Below are 20,671 nucleotides of genomic sequence, written 5' to 3'. Positions count from 1 at the left end.
AGCAAAAGACTTGCCATCATGCTTGCCTATAATACCTATAGTTTTGGGTGGATTGCTCTCTTTTTGAGGTCCCCCAAATATCCTGAAGTTTCTGCACCTGCAGGAAATGACCTTCTTTACTCACCTGGTAAGGCTGATGGGAACACTGTAAGCAAGGTGCCAGGCTGTTTTTCCAAAGGGCTTTGTCAGCTCCACAAAGTCAACCTTAGTTCCTTAAAGCTGTTTGGTCATACCTGAGTCTATACTTGTCTATCTCAAATATGACATTCCAGTCAAATCTTTGGTAATATAACAAGTTTCCAGTTGCATCCTCTTCTAAGGAGAAGAAATTCTTATTTAACTTATGTAAATATAACTGTAACGGGCTTCCCTGGTTCTTAGGTGGTAAAGAATATGCCTGCCAATGCAGGAGACATGGATTCAATCCCTGGGTTGGGAAGATCCCCTCGAGAAGGGAATGGAAACCAACTCCAGTATTCCTGCCTGGAAAATCCCATGGACAGAGGAGCCTGGTGGGCTACAGTACATGCGGCTGCAGAGTTAGACATGACTTAGCGACTAAACAAGAACAAGATATAACTCTAATGCCCTGAAAATAAGAGTATTCACCATGAGTTTCTGGAGGGATCAGGCAGGGAGAAAAATATAAATGTTTCAGTTCTGCTTATAATGATATAATTTACTGAATTACTGTAAGTCATGGTATAAGATCAAAGGTTTTCTTATATCTGGAAAACAAAGATTAAAAAGGCAGCAATATTTCAGACAAAAAAGTCATAAAATTATAATCGTATTCATTAGTTTGTTCAGTCCCATGTGGTTAATTCTTGTTGATCTTGTCTTCTGTTAGCAGTTTTGTAAAGCCATTAGTTTTTCCATTACAGTTCTATTATTTCTTACCCAATTCAGTGGTATCATCTGAAAATTATCAGAAAACTATGTTTGTCAAAAAGTCCTTTCTAAGGAGCTTCTTTACCAACTGAGCTAAAGAAGATCCTTGGAAAGGATCATTGCCCAGTCGTTGATGTGGCTGGTGATACAAGTAAAGTCCAATGCTGTAAAGAACAATATTGCATAGGAAGCTGGAATATTAGGTTCATGAATCAAGGTAAATTGGAAGTGGCCAAACAGGAGATGGCAAGCGTGAACATCGACATTTTAGGAATCAGCAAAGTAAAATGGATGGACTGGGATTAACTCAGATAACCATTATATCTACTACTGTGGACAAGAATCCCTTAGAAGAAATGAAGTAGCCCTCATAGTCAACAAAAGAGTCCAAAATGCAGTTCTTTGGTGCAATCTCAAAAATGACAGAATGATCTCTGTTCATTTCCAAAGCAAACCATTCAATATCACAGTAATCCAAGTCTATGCTCCAACCAGTAATGCTGAAGAAGCTGAAGTGGAATGGTTCTGTGAAGACCTACAAGACCTTCTAGAACTAACACCCAAAGAAGATGTCCTTTTCATCATAGGGAACTGGGATGCACAAGTAGGAAGTCAAGAGATACCTGGAGTAACAGGCAACTTTGGCCTTGGGGTACAAAATGAAGCAGAGCAAAGGCTGATAGAATGCCTGAAGAACTATGGATAGAGGTTCATGACATTGTACAGGAGGCAGGGATCAAGGCCACCCCCAAGAAAAAGAAGTGCAAAAAGGCAAAATGGTTGTCTGAGGAGGCCTTACAAATAGCTGAGAAACGAAGGTAAGTGAAAGGCAAAGGAGAAAAGGAAAGATGTACCCATTTGAATGCAGAGTTCCAAAGAATAGCAAGGAGAGATAAAAAAAGTCTTCCTCAGTGATCAACACAAAGAAATCGAGGAAAACAATAGAATGGGAAAGACTAGAGAGCTCTTCAAGAAACTTAGAGATACGAAGGGAACATTTCATGCAAAGATGGGCACAATAAAGGACAGAAATGGTATGGACCTAACAGAAGCAGAAGATATTAAGAGGAGGTGGCAAGAATGCACAGAAGAACTATACAAAAAAGATCTACGTGACCCAGATAACCACGATGGTGTGATCACTCACCTAGAGCCAGACATCCTAGAGTGCAAAGTCAAGTGGGCCTTAGGAAGCACCACTACGAACAAAGCTGGTGGAGGTGGTGGAATTCCAGTTGAGCTATTTCAAATCCTAAAAGATGATGCTGTGAAAGTGCTGCACTCAATATGCCAGCAAATCTGGAAAACTCAGTAGTTTGGCCACAGGACTGGAAAAGGTCAGTTTTCATTCTAATCCCACAGAAAGGCAATGCCAAAGAATGTTCAAACTACCACACAATTGCATTCATCTCACATGCTAGCAAAGTAATGCTCAAAATTCTCCAAGCCAGGCTTCAATAGTACATGAACTGTGAACTTCCAGATGTTCAAGCTGGTTTTAGAAAAGGCAGAGGAACCAGAGATCAAATTGCCAACATCCGCTGGATCATAACAAATGCAAGAGAGTTCCAGAAAAACATCTACTTCTGCTTTATTGACTATGCCAAAGCCTTTGACTTTTTGGATCACAAAAAACTGTGGAAAATTCTTCAAAAGATGGGAATACCAGACCACCTGACCTGCCTCCTGAGAAAACGTGTATGCAGGTCAAGAAGCATCAGACTGGTTCCAAATAGGAAAAGGAGTACGTGAAGGCTGTATATTTTCACCCGGCTTATTGAACTTCTATGCAGAGTAGTACATCATGCAAAATGCTGGGCTGGATGAAGCACAAGCTGGAATCAATATTGCCAGGAGAAATATCAATAACCTCAGATATGCAGATGACACCACCCTTATGGCAGAAAGTGAAGAGGAACTAAAGAGCCTCTTGATGAAAGTGAAAGAGGAGAGTGAAAACTTGGCTTAATGTTGGCTTAAAACTCAACATTCAGAAAACTAAGATCATGACATCCGGTCCCATCACTTCATGGCAAATGGATGGGGAAACAATTAAAACAGTGAGAGACTATTGTTTTGGGCTCCAAAATCACTGCAGATAGTGACTGCAGCCATGAAATTAAAAGATGCTTGCTCCTTGGAAGAAAAGCTATGACCAACCTAAACAGCATATTAAAAAGCAGAGATGTTACTTTGCCAACAAAGGTCCATCTAGTCAAAGCTATGGTTTTTCCCGTGATCATGTATGGATGTGAGAGTTGGACTCTAAAGAAAGCTGAGTGCCAAAGAATTGATGCTTTTGAACTGTGGTGTTGGAGAAGACTCTTGAGAGTCCCTTGGACTGCAAGGAGATCCAACCAGTCCATCGTAAAGGAAATTAGTCCTGAATATTCATTGGAAGGACTGATGCTGAAGCTGAAACTCCAATATTTGGCCCCCTGATGCAAAGAACTGACTCCTTGGAAAAGACTCTGATGCTGGGAAAGATTGAAGGCAGGAGGAGAAAGGGATGAAAGAGGATGAGATGGTTTGATGGCATCACTGACTCGATGGACATGAGTTTGAGCAAGCTCCGGGAGTTAATAATGGACAGGGAAGCCTGGCATGCTGCAGCCTATGGGTTCGCAGAGTCGGACATGACTGAGTTCCTGAACTGAACTGTAGGATCTTCTTGAAGTTGAAGTTTTGCTTTGTTTGCAAAAGCATCGGAGTAACACTGTAATTTCCTTAAATGACAAAAGACTTAAAATGGCATGGTTAAAGATCTGAGTCATTATAATGCAATTGAAGAGGTAATTTGGTTATTTCTGTGACACATAAAATTTTAAAATAATAACTAGAATTATGACTAATAACATTGTACAATGACATATCTGATTTTTACAAATTTTATAAATTTCTAGAGCACTTATATTAATAACATTTCACCATATAATATAACCTAAGAACATTTATCATCACTTATTTGACAATGCTTCCCATGAAATTTAGCATACTCAATAACCCTAATTATTTTCATATCTGTCTTTTATTAAGAGAGAAAGCGAATATTTTGCTGTATTCCAGGGGCTTTTGGAAAGCCCCCAAATTATTTCCAGGTCGATAAGATTTCATTTGAGTTTGATTTGAAGGAAATTCGTCAAAAATTTCAAAAGATTTTAAAACACTTTTTCAAATAGGGTCATAGGTCACTGTGACGCTATAGTTAGTTATGTATTTAATCAAAATGACAAAGACTTCACAGGCAAATACAGAAAGTTAGATAGTTAGCTCTTGTAAATATTGAACAATGTCAGTTTTTTTCCTAAATAGTCAAAGATCTGATGAAGATAAAAGATTGAATTTTTATTTTTATAGACAGATGGCATTAATAACAAAGAAAATCTTTGTTTACAACTGCTTATTAAAAGCAAAAGGAGAATGGGGGCAGCAGAGCATGAGTTGGTTAGATAGCATCACTGACTCAATGGACATGAATTCGAGCAAACTCTGGGAGATAATGGAGGACAGAGGAGACTGGCATACTGCATTGCATGGGGTCGCAAAGAGTCAGACATGACTTAGCAACTAAACAACAACAACATCATTTAGAGCAGACAGATAATCTTTAAAAAAAAAAAAACAAGGAAACAAAAAAACATTATCCTTTTAACAAAGAGAAAACCCAAATTCTAATTTTGTGCCAGTGTACCTTTGATGCTGAAATTCATTCACATAATTAACTTTATTCCGATCTTAGCCAGGTTGATCACACAAAATTTTTTTCCCAAGATCCCTTCTTCAGAAAATTTCTACAAATTTCCATGTCCAGTTTAGTCTGTTCCTTGATCTCTTTTCTATTTTGAAATAATCAACTGTAGGACAAAAATTGCTTTTATTTCTCTCAACAAAAATGAATCTCCATACCTCATGCCTTTTCTTACCCCAAAATACATTTTCCTTTCCTTGCACACATCATTTCCCTTATTATCACTGGCACCCTTAATCATATTGACCATATATTAATTAGAAACCTTAATTTCTAGTGGAAATAAAGAAATAAACAATTATGAATTACATTAGGATTTTGTGGTGTAGAGAATTTATAAATACCTTTTATAATTTCTAGACATATGTGCCCTTTTAAGTAGTGCAGTCTTTCAGTGGGGCATGAGATCTGGTGACTAAAAAACTGAATTCATCTTTAGTCTGTCTGTACAAGGTAGTCAGAAGTAGATAAAACAATGTATTAACGTTTTATTATTTTATCTTATTCAGAAATAATCTAGATATTTAATGAATTTCCCTCATTTAATTTGAGATAGCAAAACCCTAAGGGTTTAATTTCCCAAAAAGATTTGGGAACCTATTTAACAATCATAAAACAATCATTTTTTAAAAGTTTACCTAAAAGGGTTTATCTCATTTGCATCTCTTTAATACATTTGTCTTTAATAATCACACTTAGATTACCCCTGAAGGTTTTATGAGACATTAAAGCAGTTAACTCTTTTAAGTTATTTTTCTTGTTGACAAATTTTATAACAGAGATAGCATGAACTTCTTTGACTTTTAGTAAACCTAGATAGAATAAAAGTATTACACTGAATGCTGATATCTCTAAAGATATACCTGTTTTAATTACACCAGTAATTTTAAATTTACTTTTATTGACTAAAGATGAATCTTAGATCACATGAACTTGAGGAACATTTGAGTTAATTCCTATTATATTTAGAAATAATTTATATAAGTGCTTACTTTAACCTAAGTAAATAGAGCTTTTTTACAAATTGATTATGGTATTGCCATCTAGAGGTATAAAAATACCCTATCTATAATGTACATGCCGGGGAGAATATCCCCACTGGTCAAAAAGTCAAGCTCTCAGGATGTAGAACAAATGACACAACAGATAGAGGTAAAGAACAGGTTACCATCTTTAGGAGGAAAAGGTTCAATAAAGCCAAGAATACTCTGCTGAATTTACCACAGTTTCTAAGTCCAAGAAACTAACTCCACAAATATTTTCTCTTGCTAATCTAATTTTATAAAAGAGAGAAAGGACTCTTACCACCCTCGTTTCCAACAGACCCACAGGCAGAGATCTGGGAGACCAAATTACATGGTAAAAACTCTTACCTTTGGCCAGTTTTGGTCAATTATTGAAGAATCTCTTAGCTACAGTATCCTCGGACTTAGTTGTATCCAGCTAGTCAGGTTGAATCCTACCTGCTACGCCAACTGTCAGGGAGGAAGAATTTTTTTCTGTACCTATCTAAGTTCTTTTATCTGAGTTAAACTGACATGAGACAGATCAATAGGAGAAAATCTAAGCAAAAGTTTAATAACATGTATGGGCTTCCCTGGTGGCTAGATGGTAAAGAATCTGCCTGCAATGCAGGAGACCCGGGTTCGATCCCTGAGTCAGAAAGATCCCCTGGAGAAGGGAATGGCTACCCACTCCAGTATTCTTGCCTGGAAAATTCCATGAACAGAGGAGCCTGGGAGGCTACAGTTCTTGGGGTCACAGAGAGTCGGACACAACTGAGCAACTGACACTTCCACTTTTTTGAACTTCATACATCAGAGAAACCCAGGAGAACTGAGTAACTCACCAAAATGACTGAAATCCTCACTTAAATACCATCTTCAGCTAAAGATAAACAAGGATATTGGGGGTAGTGGTTTGGAACCTAAAAGGGTAAGAAGGCAATTCATGTGGAATTGGAAAGGCAAATGTTTGCTGGGCCAGGCAGAGACCATGGGACACAGAGTGGACTCTGATCTCTAGGCCCTGCTAGGTTCTCCTCACCACACCTGGCCCTTGTTCTTTGCAGATGTCTCTGCTGATAGCTCTATTCTGGCAACAGGCCCTTTACCGAAATTATTGCTGCTACTGCTAAGTCATTTCAGTCGTCTTCGACTCTGTGCGACCCCGTAGACGGCAGCCCACCAGGCTCCTTGGTCCCTGGGATTCTCCAGGCAAGAACACTGGAGTGGGTTGCCATTTCCTTCTCCAATACTGAAATTATTGGGTTACCCGAAAAGTTTGTTCAAGTTTGTCCATAAGACGGCACAGCACACCTGAATGAACTTTTTGGCCACCCCAGTATTTTGGGCAACTAAGCTGGAGGAAACAAGAGAAACTTCCCGAGTTTCCTTTTCTTTAAAATAATCAGACTAAGTTAATCGTCATACCAAAGAGATACTTTTGGGGGTAGCAAAATTTGTTCCCCTATACCACTCTGAGAGAATTAAAAAGAAGTCCCTAGAGCAATGCTTTACAATCTTCTGCTGTTGTTGTTATCACAATCTTTACAGTTCATAGAAATCACCTAGGAAGTTTGTTTAAAAGTGATTTTTCATGTTCTTATTATTTCCTTAGTCTAAGGTGAACTCAAGATTTGAATTTCAAATAGGTTTCTTATTGGTGCTAATGCTGCTGGTCTGTGGATCACATTTGGCATGCCAAGGTCTTTGCCTAGACAATAGGTCCTCTAACAAACTTGGTAGAATCTAATAGGTAAAAGGCAAGTAATTCTCTCGAGTTCACTGTTTCCATGACAGAGGAATGAAAGAGGGGTAGAGCCAGTCAGTGGGATTAATTCTAACTAATTGCCCCATTCTTTTTACATGATCAACACCTTTGAACCTAGTTGAACATTTGTACATTGCCCTCACATCCCCTCTTAATGAGGTTACTTGCCTCATGTATTCAATGAAATTGTGCTTTATAGAACACATTTGCTACTCAGGGCAATATCTGAGAGAACACTCTCTTCAGCTATTAAATAATTACCCTCTTACAGGAAGAGAGCCTTCATTCTTGGACACAGTTCCTACATATCTCTTTTGAAAAAGGAAATCCACTTAAGAATGTCTCCACAACCAGTATATGGGTATATACATGTATTTCAGCCTATGAAAATAGGCTATATACAGAGTTCAGTCTGTGAAAATAGCAATTACCAAGGAGAAACAAGCTCTATGATGGGCAGTAAATACTGCTGATTTCCTGTTTTAAACACTTGCATCCAGCTGAATCTCAACTATGCGTTGTAAGGAAGGGCAGACAGTATGAAAACTGAACCTCCATGGTCAATGATATGATTACAAAACAGGCAAAGAAGAAATAACCCAGTAACAGAATCTGGATAAACAGGCCTGCATGTTCGAAAGTTCAAATTGTTGTTTACAGGCATCTGTCTAGCATCTAAAGAGGTTATGAAAACACAGACCTACAGTGAGAGCAGAGGGAATCCACTGGAACTGGGATCTTTGTCCTGGAAAGCAACACACAAGCAGCTTCAACAATATTAATTCAGTTTAAGATATTTGCAAGAAGCCACAGATATCACGAGGCACACACATTGCCCAATTTTACATATGCGATCAGAGATCACAAACAGAATACCATCCCTGTGACCACTACCCACCGACACACCCCTCACTTCACTTTTCAGAACTACCTTCATGTTCTCATTATTTCTAGGTCAAAACAACCTAGTAACTGACAAGTTCTCATATCCTGCTCGAAATATCACTTCACCGCTAAAAATAATTCATATATTCATATAATGCTATTGCATGAGAAAGCAATAAATCATTCCAATTCACTAAATATGTACTAAGTGCCAGCTCTGGGCAAGGCACTGGGTTAGTTGTCCTTAGTAGTTAAGTCACTGCTGCAGGAAGAAGGTCGATCACCATGCTGGGGCATTAAAGCAACATTGTTGGGGAGGAGATGGCTGTACCTTTTCATGGCTGTGAATTCTTGCACTCAGTTGAGAAATGGCACAACTGGGTCAAAAATGCAAGGTATAACTTTTAATAAGCAGTTCCCTGTATATTGAACTTTGACAACCAGGTCAGTAAAGTGAGAAATTAGACTTGACACATTAAAAAATGCTAACTGTTCTCTCAGGTCATATAGTAGGAAAAAAATGTGTTGATTTCCAATAAATTACCATGGTAACTTGTATTAGATTTTAGAGTTGAGAATTGCATTTGCCATCTGTAAGAAATATGTTAGCTATTTGTCTCTACTTTTAGGGCACATATGCTATTCTTAGCATGTGTTCTGTGAGGAATGATATATCCGGAGGTTGCTTTCTCTAAATTACAATTGGACATTTAAATGCTATTAAAATAGACTTTGTTTGTACTTGACCAAAAGAAATTCAGTGGTATATTTAAGAAAGCACAAAATCGTCATTTTAAAGATCACCCAAGAGTCATTACAATGAATTAGAGTTTGATATGAATGAAGATTGACTGAAAAATTGTGAACTGTGATGGAAAAACAGTTACTTCAGAGTGTTTTGTTTTTGACTCTTGTGTGTGACCTAGAGCAAGTCTCTTTATGTCATTGTTCTTCATTTTTATCATTTACCTAATTGTCTTTAAACCACAGTGCGGTAATCTTGTAAGAACATATTAAACCCTGGGTGACTAATAGTATATATTAGCCCATTCATCAGCTTTTGCAGGTTGTCAGAGTTTTGTATCATTGTACCTCAATTTTCAAATCTTGAAAGTGGAATGGAACAGTTGCTCTTCTCAGGACTTTGGTTACTTTTAACTGTTTGTAAAGTTGATTCACATCTTTAGATGACAAGTTTCTCTAGGCAGAATAGAAATTAGCATTCCTTAAGATATGTGACTGCGGTTTAAAGTACTGACTCGTAACAGCGACCAAATTCACAGAAACTAAAATGGAAGAGGCCATTATCAAATCCTGAAGAATGATACTTAAATTACTTGACTTAACTCAGTTTGGAGTTCTAATTCTAGCATGAAATATAAAATGAATATGACTTGAAAACTCATTTATACTATTTCACCATTTCCAGATAATGACTCACAACTGCTTGGGTGCATTTCTAATTCTCCCCAGGTGAACAAGTGTGTCTATATTATCTAAATATATCACTATTGAAAGTAGCTAAAAGGAATACATTAAATATGTCACAACAAAAGTCCATATTGGCTGTCTTCCTGGGCAAACTAATGTCAGTGGCAATTCAATAGTACCATAAAAGTTGATAATATTAGAATATATTTTCAACTTGCCATGTTGCATTTGGGATCTTCCTCCCTCAATCAGAGATCAAACCCACACCCCCTGCAGTGGAAGCACAGAGTCTTAACCACTGGACCACCAGGGAAGTCCCTCAAGTTTTACCTATTCACAAGCCAGGTTAGTTTGCTTTTCAGTAAAACAATGCAATTAGATTAAATGTAACTTGAAATCCGTATTTTCTCTAAAATTGGATTATGTTTTAATCTACTTTTTCAGGGAATATTTGTAAACTGTTGCCAAAAAATGATTATTTTGTATACAGAGAAAAGCTCCATGGTAGAGTTAAATAATTCCTGCTTGACTTGCCTTCCTGAATCAAGCATCTATAAATGATGATTGGGTAGATAGGTGAATGAAAAATTAATTAGGATAAATAGTTTACCATGAGGATCCTCGGCAAAACAGAGATTATAAACCACCGTGGACAACTCTATTCCAACGTGTCCAGAGTAAAAGGCAAAATATAAGCGTTTTTGAAGTATTAGCATTTAAAGGTATAGGTCACTTGCCTCTATTAAGTTCACTCGACATCTAACACATTAGAAAGAGATTCATTAAAAAATTGTAACTGGAGTAGTAATAGTGGTTATCTCAGGGTGGTCTGATTCCATGTGACCTTTAAGTTCTTTTTCTTATTGTTATATGATTTTCAAATTTTTTACAATAAGCATGTTTTATAGTCAGGAAAAAAGGTGAGAAAAAAATCTATTGCTACAGTCTGGAGTATTCAAAATGCTTATAGGAAACCTACCCTTAATCTGTTTTCTATAATATCGAATTATTTCCACATTTTAATATCAAATTATTTCCACATTTTAAAAGTCTGTTTCCTTGAATTTAGTCTTTCTTCTCTTTTGTATCTGTCTATATTAGAAAACATTGTATATTGGGGGACACCTTGACTTCTGCATTTTCTCAAACCGCTGCTAATTTTCACACACCAAAAACCAGTACATAGAGTGAGACAATAAGGCCTTACTCTATGTGAAGCAGGGCAGTGTTATTGCCGTTTTGGTAAAAGAGAATTCATTATGGAAGATGGGCTATTCATATATCCTGACAACACAGGCCACTAAAAGATATAAGAAACCCACCTTATTCTCAACTTTGTCGTGGCTTAAGGAAGCTTAGGAGGAATCAAGGCATGGTAGGTCCTGCTACTGGTAGTTCCCAAGGCATGTCTATTCCTTCATAGAATGTTGATGGGAGGAAAAAAAATACTTAAATGTTAATAAATTCTTGATTACTATCTCTTTACAAAATGAGAAAGGGAAAGCAAACTTACCACTATTTTCCTCAGCATTTTTATGTTTTCAGAAAACAGAGTGGTCAAAAAAGATTCAACAGGGATAAGAAAAGGATTTTTCTGTTACTTCCATTGAGGGAAATGCCCCAGCATGTGGTTTGATTATTTTTTTTTTCTTTACTTTTTTTTACTTTAATAGTCTCTAGCTCTGTGGAATCACCAAGATTTTGAATGAAACTTGTCTTGTGAGAGAGACAGCTTTTGCCAAACACATTTTATTGTAATGCTTTCAATAATTAAGAAATATGTTAAAAATCCTAAAAAAAGAAATCCTAAAGGGAAAAAATTATAATAACAACATAGAATTCTGCAGTTTATCAAAACATCCCATTTTGTCTATTGCAGTGCAATTCGTTTCTACATGTGTAATATATTTTATAAATCTATTCTTAACAACTCAATATACTGAATATGCTGCAAATCATCATACAGGTTTTTTTTAGAAGTGTTCAGTGTTTCTATCAAAAACATGGTTCCTTCTATTGGTTATCTAAGCTGCCCAGATGTTCTGGGTTCTTTGGTCAATCTGAAGCAATCCCAGTGGAAGACCAAATTCTTCTAAATTTGACAATATATCCTCTGGTGGAGGGTTGCGTCCAGGATAAACACTGCAGCCCTTAACACAAAGGAGTTAAATGGCAACGCCACCTTCTCTCTGACAGTTTTCTCTCCAGAGACGTTTTGTAACACTCCATCTGTGACTGTCTATTTGTATGACATATTGAAAGGAAATTCCTAGTAGAAGTAAAGCAAATACTTTTTCTTCTCAGAGATATTCTTTTAGGCATCAGTGAAGTTTGACACCTTGATGAAAAATGGCTGTGTCTTTTCTAAGCTGGTCACCTGAGGCCCATTTTGTTGTTCATTATAGCAGAATCTTCTTTCATCTGGTTTCTCCCCATCACACTAAGTCCTACACAATCTAAAATGAAGGGGGCCCCATCTGAATATTTGGTATGTTTCTGTGTGTGCAAATACATGGTAGTCTGTGCACAGCCCACCTTATGGTCTCTGGATTGACCTGTTTCAAACAGTACCTTTATAATCCAAAAGGCAAATGTTTTCAGCGATAAAGCTCTGTCTGTGTTAGTAAGACCACATGGTACATTTTGAAAATATATGTCAATTTTCCACTGGGGAGAATCATTGTCCTATTTTTCTGACCTAATTTTAAGAAACCTGACTTAATTGACACCATGAATCCTTCAAACAAATATTTATTTTCAAGGTACATGCTAGTTGCTTGGGGAAAAATAAAAGATAATATATACCAGCTGAGAAATCAGAGCAAAAATTTGCTGACCATCACCCATCATACCATATACTTGCTTTCCCTGTTCTCCACACTCAACCTTGCCAAACTTGTTTGCAGCCTCTTTCCTGCAGTGCACCATACAGCGTCTGATCTGTCTCTAAAATCCCCCAACAGAAACACAACATGCATACACAAAGCACCCTGAGTGAGATGCTCATCTGGTCCTTGATTATTATTCTTACCGTAGAGCATTTCTTACCCCTATATAAAAGGCCTAGCAGAGTGACACTTAGGTGCACAGTAAAGATTAGCTTTTTTTTTTAATATTTTTTTATTTTTTAAAAAATATTTCCTTGCATGTCTGACTCTGCAACTACACATCAGCTCCTTCAAGGCAAGGAGTATATTCCATCCATCATTTGATCACTAGAACTCAACACACTATACCTGGTACATTTATAGCACTTAAAGAACAAAAAGAAAGTGAATGAAGGAGTGAATGAAAAGACAAAAATGAGTAATAATATTATAATATCAAAGATGTATAACAATACAAGATTGATTCCTAAATGCCAAGTGAATTCAAACTCTCCTAGTTCTTTAAGTCTACAAAGACTATGTATATTATCATTGGGTTTATAGAGGGAAGAATCATTTTAAATCTGTACTATGAAGTTAACCATTTTTTTTATAAAATGAAGTTTTATCAAATTAATAGACTGTGTATTAATAATTATACCTCATCAGTTACTTGAACCTCATGACACATTGTCTGGAAAAATGGCTCACAGAGATATTATTCTAATTTTAGAGTGGAATACCAAAAGAAATCTAACTTTTCATTAGAAAATTGTACTTGTTCTTAGTCATTCAGTCATCCACTTATTCAACAAATATTCACTGAGTTTCTTCTATGTGTCTTCTATGTGTCAGGTAGATTTCAAGGCACTTGAGATAGTATCAGGAAAAAAAACATATGAACAAAATACACAAAGAAAAGCTTGCCCTGATGGAATTTAAATTCCAATGGGAGGAGATAGACAATAGATAATAAATATAGTAATTAGAAAAGTAAATATTATATCCTATAATGATAAATGCTATAGTGAAAGTCTTTTAGTTTGAAAAAAGAAACCTGCAAACATTACAGAAGAGCTGTAAGAATAATACAATAAACTTCCATATAGCCTCTTCAACTAGATTCACCTATTATTAACATTTTGCCACACTTGCCTTATATCTCTTCATCTAGACAGGTTAGATAAGATAAATCTATGCCATGTATATAAATACATATTTCTGAATCACATGAGAGTAAATTGCAGACATCATGACTAAATTATTCAACATGAATCTTCTAAAAACAAGGAAATTTTCTTACAACATCAGAGTATATTTATCAAATTTAGGAAAATTGAAAATTGATAGACTGCTATTAGCTAATATATAGTTTATATTCACATTTCAAAGGGTATTCCCATAATATTGTTGTACCACTTTTTCCATCCAGAATTATGCAAGTCCATTTAGTTGTCAAGTTTTTTTAGTCTCTTTTAACCTGGGATTGTCCCTCAACCTTTATTTGCCTTTTATGCCTTTGACTTGTTCGAAGAATAGAAACCAGATTTTATTTTTTATACTGTGTCCCTCAGTTTGAGTTTGTCTGTTATTTCCTCCTTGGGCAGATATTTTCTTATATGTGGCTGGAATACCACATAAACGTTGTTCTGCCATCTTGATGCATTATGTCAGGAGGTACACGATGTCATGTTGTGTACAATGAGTGGTGATGCTCATTTGGGTCAGTTCCTTAAGATGGTGTCTGTTTCTCCCTTAATCATTAGTAAATAATTAGTAAGGAGGTGCTTTAAGATAGTATGAATGTTCCACCTCATCAGTCTTTTATCCATTAACTTTAGGCTTTGTTGATAATTCTTTCCTGAGTCATTTATTATTAGGATGGGAGAAAGTGGTGATTTCCAGCTCTATTATTCCTTCTATATTTGCCAATTGGCATTCTGCTCTAAAGGAGAGCTTTCCTTTTTATTAATTTGCTTATAATTAATATAAACTCATGGAATCATGTTTTACTTGATTTCTGTCATTACTCATTGTAAATTTCTTTTAATACATACCACTTATGAATATTCCCTACTTCATAGAAAAAAAAATACAAAACAAAACTTAGCACTCTTCCTGTCCTGTTGGGGAAAGAAAAAGGACATTCCACGGGTAACTATATAAAGAACAATGCATTTCTTCTGTCTCGTCTTTCATTTAATTCTTCATTTTAATAGTTTATGAATGTATAACATTTCAGATCCAAGGGCTCGTGGGAGCTTAGTCTAACTAGGCCTTAATCATGGGTCTCCACCAAGACCCTATTTGGATTCTCAATTGACACTAAATTAAAGTTAATTTGATACTTTGGCTGAAAACCTCTTTCCAAAATGGCAAAATACACTACTTTGAAGGTCATCTTTTGCCCAAATGTTTGGCTGCACAGATCAAGTTGTTAAATTCAGAGACCATTTTCATTTATTATTATTACTATTACTATTGTTATTATGTCTACCCTTCTTTCTTCCAAAAAGCACTTTTTCAAGAGCAAGACTACTATCTTTACATACCAGTTTATACCTTCTGAAAACATTTTCTTGCTGTTATGTGAATAGCAATTCAGTTTCTTAATGTGTTGCCAAAAAAAATTATAACTGCTTCTAAATTGCATTGATGTACTGTAGAATTGAGTTGAATATCTTTGTAGGCTGAGTATAATTACCCTCCTGCCAGGAACAAATAAGTTATACTGCTCCGGAGAAATAAATATGCATATGAATTTATGTGGATGGATAAATCCTTATAAAGTTTAGCTCTTTATAACACAATGAGAGAAAAAGAAATGTACTTGGTGAGGCTAATGAATAAACTAAGATCATTATATTGTCTATCATGCATTTTCCCCACAAACTTACATTTTACTGCATATAAATCAGGGCAGAGCATTTGAAAGGACTTTATATAGTGAATGAGGCAATTTTAGGATGAACTATATAAGTCACCTAAAATCTTCAGCTATACTTTAAACAAGATGATATGTATAAACAGAGAGAAGAAAATGAATACTCCAAGCGAAGAGTTGAAAATTATAAACTTTGATTTAACTCTGTTAATATCTTTACCTCTTCAAAGATACCTAGCAGAAAAAGTTTGCAAACAATAACACCAGGTACAGGCCAATAAAAAAAATAGGTTTCCAGACTACACTAGGTAATTGCAGCAAGATTAGTGTAAACCAAATGCATTTATTATTTGCAATGTAATCCAATATACTAGCGGATGGCATGCGCTTTATTTTAATTAGCTGTTTCTTTTAAAGGGTTGCTTGGTCCAACTGTCTTGATAAGAAAAAATTGTAGTCATTGCTCAAAATGCTTGTAGCAAATCTAGTTTTAAATTGAAGCAATTTATTCCGAAAGCAGTCTACTACTGCAGCAATAATCAATGTGTTTTCCCTTAGCCCATACTTGAGCTTTCCATGGACTATTGTTAATTGCCTGTAACTAAATGACTGCTGGCGCCCTTAAACGTAACTCTTTGGCACTTGTTCATTTGTTGTGTTTAACCAAATGCCAGTTTCCCTTAGGTTTTGCCCAGTGATTTTGCTTTACAATTTTCCGTATTCCATCTCAGTCCCTTAAAGGGGGCAGAGTCTATCATTTTAACAAAATAACACAGAGGCTAAACAGAGTTTTAAAGGTTTGCATTTTCTTTGTCCATCCTCTGATGTTGAATTCTGCTGAAATGGAATCTTTTTATTTTTTAAATGCTGCCACTCCAGGCAGCTTGAACTTGAGCTGAAAAGTAGATCCCATTTCAAAAGGAAATGACATTTGCTAGGGCAACACCATTCCCATTGTAATGTAAAGATAAAATACAGCAGTGGGTTCACATCATTTCTTTTAACTGTAACAGAATTTAACCCCTAGCAATTTTGTCCTCACCTAATGTGTAAGCAATATTGGCTGGCACTCATATTAATGAATGTGTCCAGCTTAGAGCAAAAGAATGTGGAACCGAATCTAATATATCATTTTCTTCAGGAGAATTTACACATGCTATGTAAACCAATGCAAAAAACCTAAATGGAAAAATGTTTAAGCTGCATACATTTATACTACCGAAGCCATGTTTATTAGTCTTGCATAAAAGCAATGTAGTCACTGAGGTAGCAGGCATTATTATATAAACTAGGGAAAGACATTTCTTTTCCAACTTGCAAGTTTGTTATAAGACACTGTGCTTCTCCTTGTAATACTTTAGTTTCTGAGGAAAATCTGAGATACTGTCATGATCTCAAGATAACTTGTTGTCATTATTCAGTCACTAAGTTTTGTCCAACTCTTTGCAACACCATGGACTGCAGCACGCCAGGCTTCCCTGTCCTTCACTATCTCCTGGAGTTTGCTCAAATCCCTATCCATTGAGTCAGTGATGCTATCTAACCATCTCATCTTCTGTCGTCTCCTTCTCCTCTTGCCCTCAATCTTTCCCAGCATGAGGGTCTTTTCCAATGAGTCAGCTCTTTGCATCAGGTAGATAAAGTATTGGAGTTTCAGCTTCAGCATCAGTCCTTCCAATGAATATTGAGGGTTGATCTCCTTTAGGATTGACTGGTTTGATTCAAGATAAGTTAGCTTTTTGCAAATGCTGTTTCTTGGACTAATTTTTGGTATCCCTATTATTAAGTAAATGACCGCCATATGGCTCAGAAGATTTTTTTCTTGCTTTGTTGCTCATACTCTAGGCATATACAACTTTTCATGTTTGTACCTTAAAGGAGGGATTCATGAGACACAAGAGCATGTCTGTAATTGATAAACCTCACCTACCCTGCTCTCTTTTTCTCATTACATTTTAGACATTTAGTATTATTATAATACATTTAGTATTATTGGTTAGCCTCGTAAGCAGTGTGTTTCAGTAGTATATACGGTTTTTGAGTGACTCATGACATCTAGCAATGGGAATAATTCATATTTGGGCAACTACTTCCCTAAAAATAAGAAGAGCTTACTTTCTTAACATTTTTAACTTACACATACTTAATTTTTAGGAGTTATAAAAAAATGTGTATAAAGACCACTGTTAAAAATACTATCTGAGGGAAAAGAATTCTGCTTATTGAATTAATAGAATTACATTTCAGGCATAGTTTTTGATTGTTACATAAGCTATTCAGTGAGACATGAGTATGTAAGGCATGGTTCCAGAATCAAAAGATATGCTTAAGGGCACCATGGAAGAACCATTCCCTGCCTGGGCACTTCTCTACAGCAAAGCAGCTGTCTTGACTCCCTTCTTTCCTTACAACTTCTTCACCCATATCCTTTGGATTAGAACTTATAATGACTCTTTTTAAAAATACCAATATTTTAAAGAATTGAAGTGCAATTAACCTAAAGTAAAACATAAAAGTTTTAAGTGTCTAGCTCAGTGAGTTTTGACAAATGTATACGCTTCTATCTATACCTGAAAAAGATAGTGGTGTTTTTTTTTTGTTTGTTTTTTAACCCCAGAATGTTCCCTCTTTCCCCTTTCCAATAAATATTCCTGTCACTCATCCACAAAGCATCCATTTTGTGATCTTTATCACTAAGGTTTATTTTGGCCTGCTCTTGGACTTTATTTAAATATATATACTGAAGGTATTTCTTTGTGTCTGGCTTCCTTCAGCTAACATCATTTTGTGAAATTCACGAAGGCTGCATGTTGTCAGCAGTTCTTTCTTTGTACTGCTGAGTGTATTGTACCCTATTGACACACAGTACTTTGTTCATCATGCCCTGTTAATGAGCATTTAGGTTGCTTCCAGTTGTGGTTACTATGAATAAGACTACTCTGAACATCCTGTACAAGTCTTCTTGTAGACATTGGCTTATTTTTCCTTTGAGCAAGAACTTAGGAGTAGATTCATATTTAGGGTGGATTCATATTTAACTTTATTAGCAACTAGTCAAATTTTTTTAATATAGAAGTTTCATTTGGGCATTTCCACTAGCAGTGTTTGGGAGTAGAGGCTACACATTCTCCATTATTTTTGTAATTTCTTTTCTCACACAACATGTTTTAGAGTGATGAATTCCAAGTATGAAATTCATTATATTAGAAAGCAGAAGGAATATTAAAAGAAGCCACAGTCCAAATGCTTATCTCTCCCATTATATCCAGTATAACTGAAATCAGATTTTCTGGTATGTAAATTAGCCTATGGGCCTAAGTTAGAGTTTTATGCAGGTGTCTATGTGTGGTGGAGTTTAACTGATATCCTGAGAAAACAAGACCCAAAGTACCACACAGAATTATATACCCACTAATCCTTTCTGTTCACATAGTAGTGGGAAAATAGTATACTGAAGCATGTTTTGTATTTCATTCCTGGTACTTTTGTAGTAGTCCCTCACAAGATTCAGCAGATAAAGCTGTCTGATATTTATAAATACAAACTATATAAATTTCCGTGAGATACTTCTTAGTAATTCACACTTCATGTTAACTTAGACTCTTAAAGATTTAATAATTCACTTTATTTTTTCTTTCTTAAATTCATAAATTCCAATCACTTTTTGTGAGTTTTTCTTCTGCGTCCTATTTAATTTTAATAAGAGCAGAAAGCTACACTTGATTAAACACTAGTTAAATGTACCTTTTTATTCAACTGTTGAATTAGAAATGAATGACTAGATAAGAAGTATGGCTGAGGTTTGTTTCTTTTTTTTCCTGTAATCATCACAGGATAAGTGACATCAGATGCAAACACACACACTAATACAAAAATGTCCTTGTGAGAATATGATGGCCATACTTTTCAGATTATTTATCACTGATACTGTGTTGCACCCATGATGATTTCACCCCGTTAGTAAGATCTCAAGAGTGATCTTGGAACCCAAGAGTAGTTGTCACTGCAAACCCATAGATTCTCAGAAGTGGTATTGCTTGGTCATATGGCAGGTTGGATGCATGAGACAAGTGCTCGAGCCTGGTGCACTGGGAAGACCCAGAGGGATCAGGTAGAGAGGGAGGTGGGGGCGGGGATCAGGATGGAGAATACATGTAAATCCATGGCTGATTCATGTCAATGTAAGACAAAAACCACTACAATATTGTAAAGTAATTAGCCTCCAACTAATAAAAATAAATGAAAAAAAACCATAAATTCTTTTAAAATTCTCAATCTAAGACTACATCAACTATTACAGAGTTAGACAACCCTTTGGTGGATTGTAAATTACAGAATTGAAAATACCATTACTTTAGGGCCATAATTTCAGGAATAGTTATCTTTAGTGGTAATTAAGGAAACTAGTACTTTTCAAGGTAGTTGTCAACTGCAGGGAACAATAGCAACCCATCAGTAACATTTGGACTATGATGATCAAGGTCAACATACATACACAGGCAGTTTAACTAAAGTTTCACTAAAGTGGACTTCAAAATCTGTGCATTCTGGCCTAGTGTTTAAATACCAGTATCATTGAATTTGTTACATTGTCCATGAGCTCTGAAGGAGAAAAAAGAAGTGAATGTTTTATCTCTAAAATTGTCTGATCGTTTATTATGTTTTATAGACATTATATAGGAATAAGAGAACTTGTATACAGAGGGTGGCAAGAAAATTACTCTTTTGGATAGATTGTAGTAACATACCAAGTCGAAGGGGAAAGAAAGGATAAGAAAAAAATATTTAGCTCTGTTGCTGCTGTTTAGTCGCTAAGTCGTGACTGACTCTTTTGTGACCCCATGGACTGTAGCCCACCAGCTTCCTCTGTCCATGGCACTTCCCAGGCAAGAACACTGGAGTGGACTGCCATTTCCTTCTCCAGTGGATCTTCCTGACCCCGGGACCAAACCAGCATCTCCTGCACTGGCAGGCCAATTCTTTACAACTGAGCCACCTGGGAAGCCCCTTTAAGAGCTTAGTGAAAGGAAAAAACGACCATATAGTCTGGTGTGACATCCTCTAGGGAGCCTAGTTCTTAAGCCCAAGTTAGCACTCAGCCTCCAAGACTGTGGTCAGCCATATTGGCACCACTCTGTTGAGAAAGACAAGTGTTAGCGCTTCTGGCAGGAGCCAGCAGTCAGTATTCATTAG

At 36.2% G+C, this 20,671-nt stretch overlaps 1 protein-coding gene across 1 annotated transcript in view; it reads left to right on the top strand.

Annotated features, from left to right (window-relative positions):
* Positions 1-20,671, top strand: part of IL1RAPL1 (interleukin 1 receptor accessory protein like 1) — a 674,106-nt gene that overhangs the window by 630,649 nt on the left and 22,786 nt on the right. The gene's annotated exons all lie outside the window — the stretch shown is intronic.

The sequence above is a fragment of the Dama dama genome, chromosome X (assembly GCF_033118175.1).
Source record: "Dama dama isolate Ldn47 chromosome X, ASM3311817v1, whole genome shotgun sequence".
In the NCBI taxonomy this organism is placed as follows: Eukaryota; Metazoa; Chordata; class Mammalia; order Artiodactyla; family Cervidae; genus Dama; species Dama dama.
This window is presented reverse-complemented; position numbering and strand designations above follow the sequence as displayed.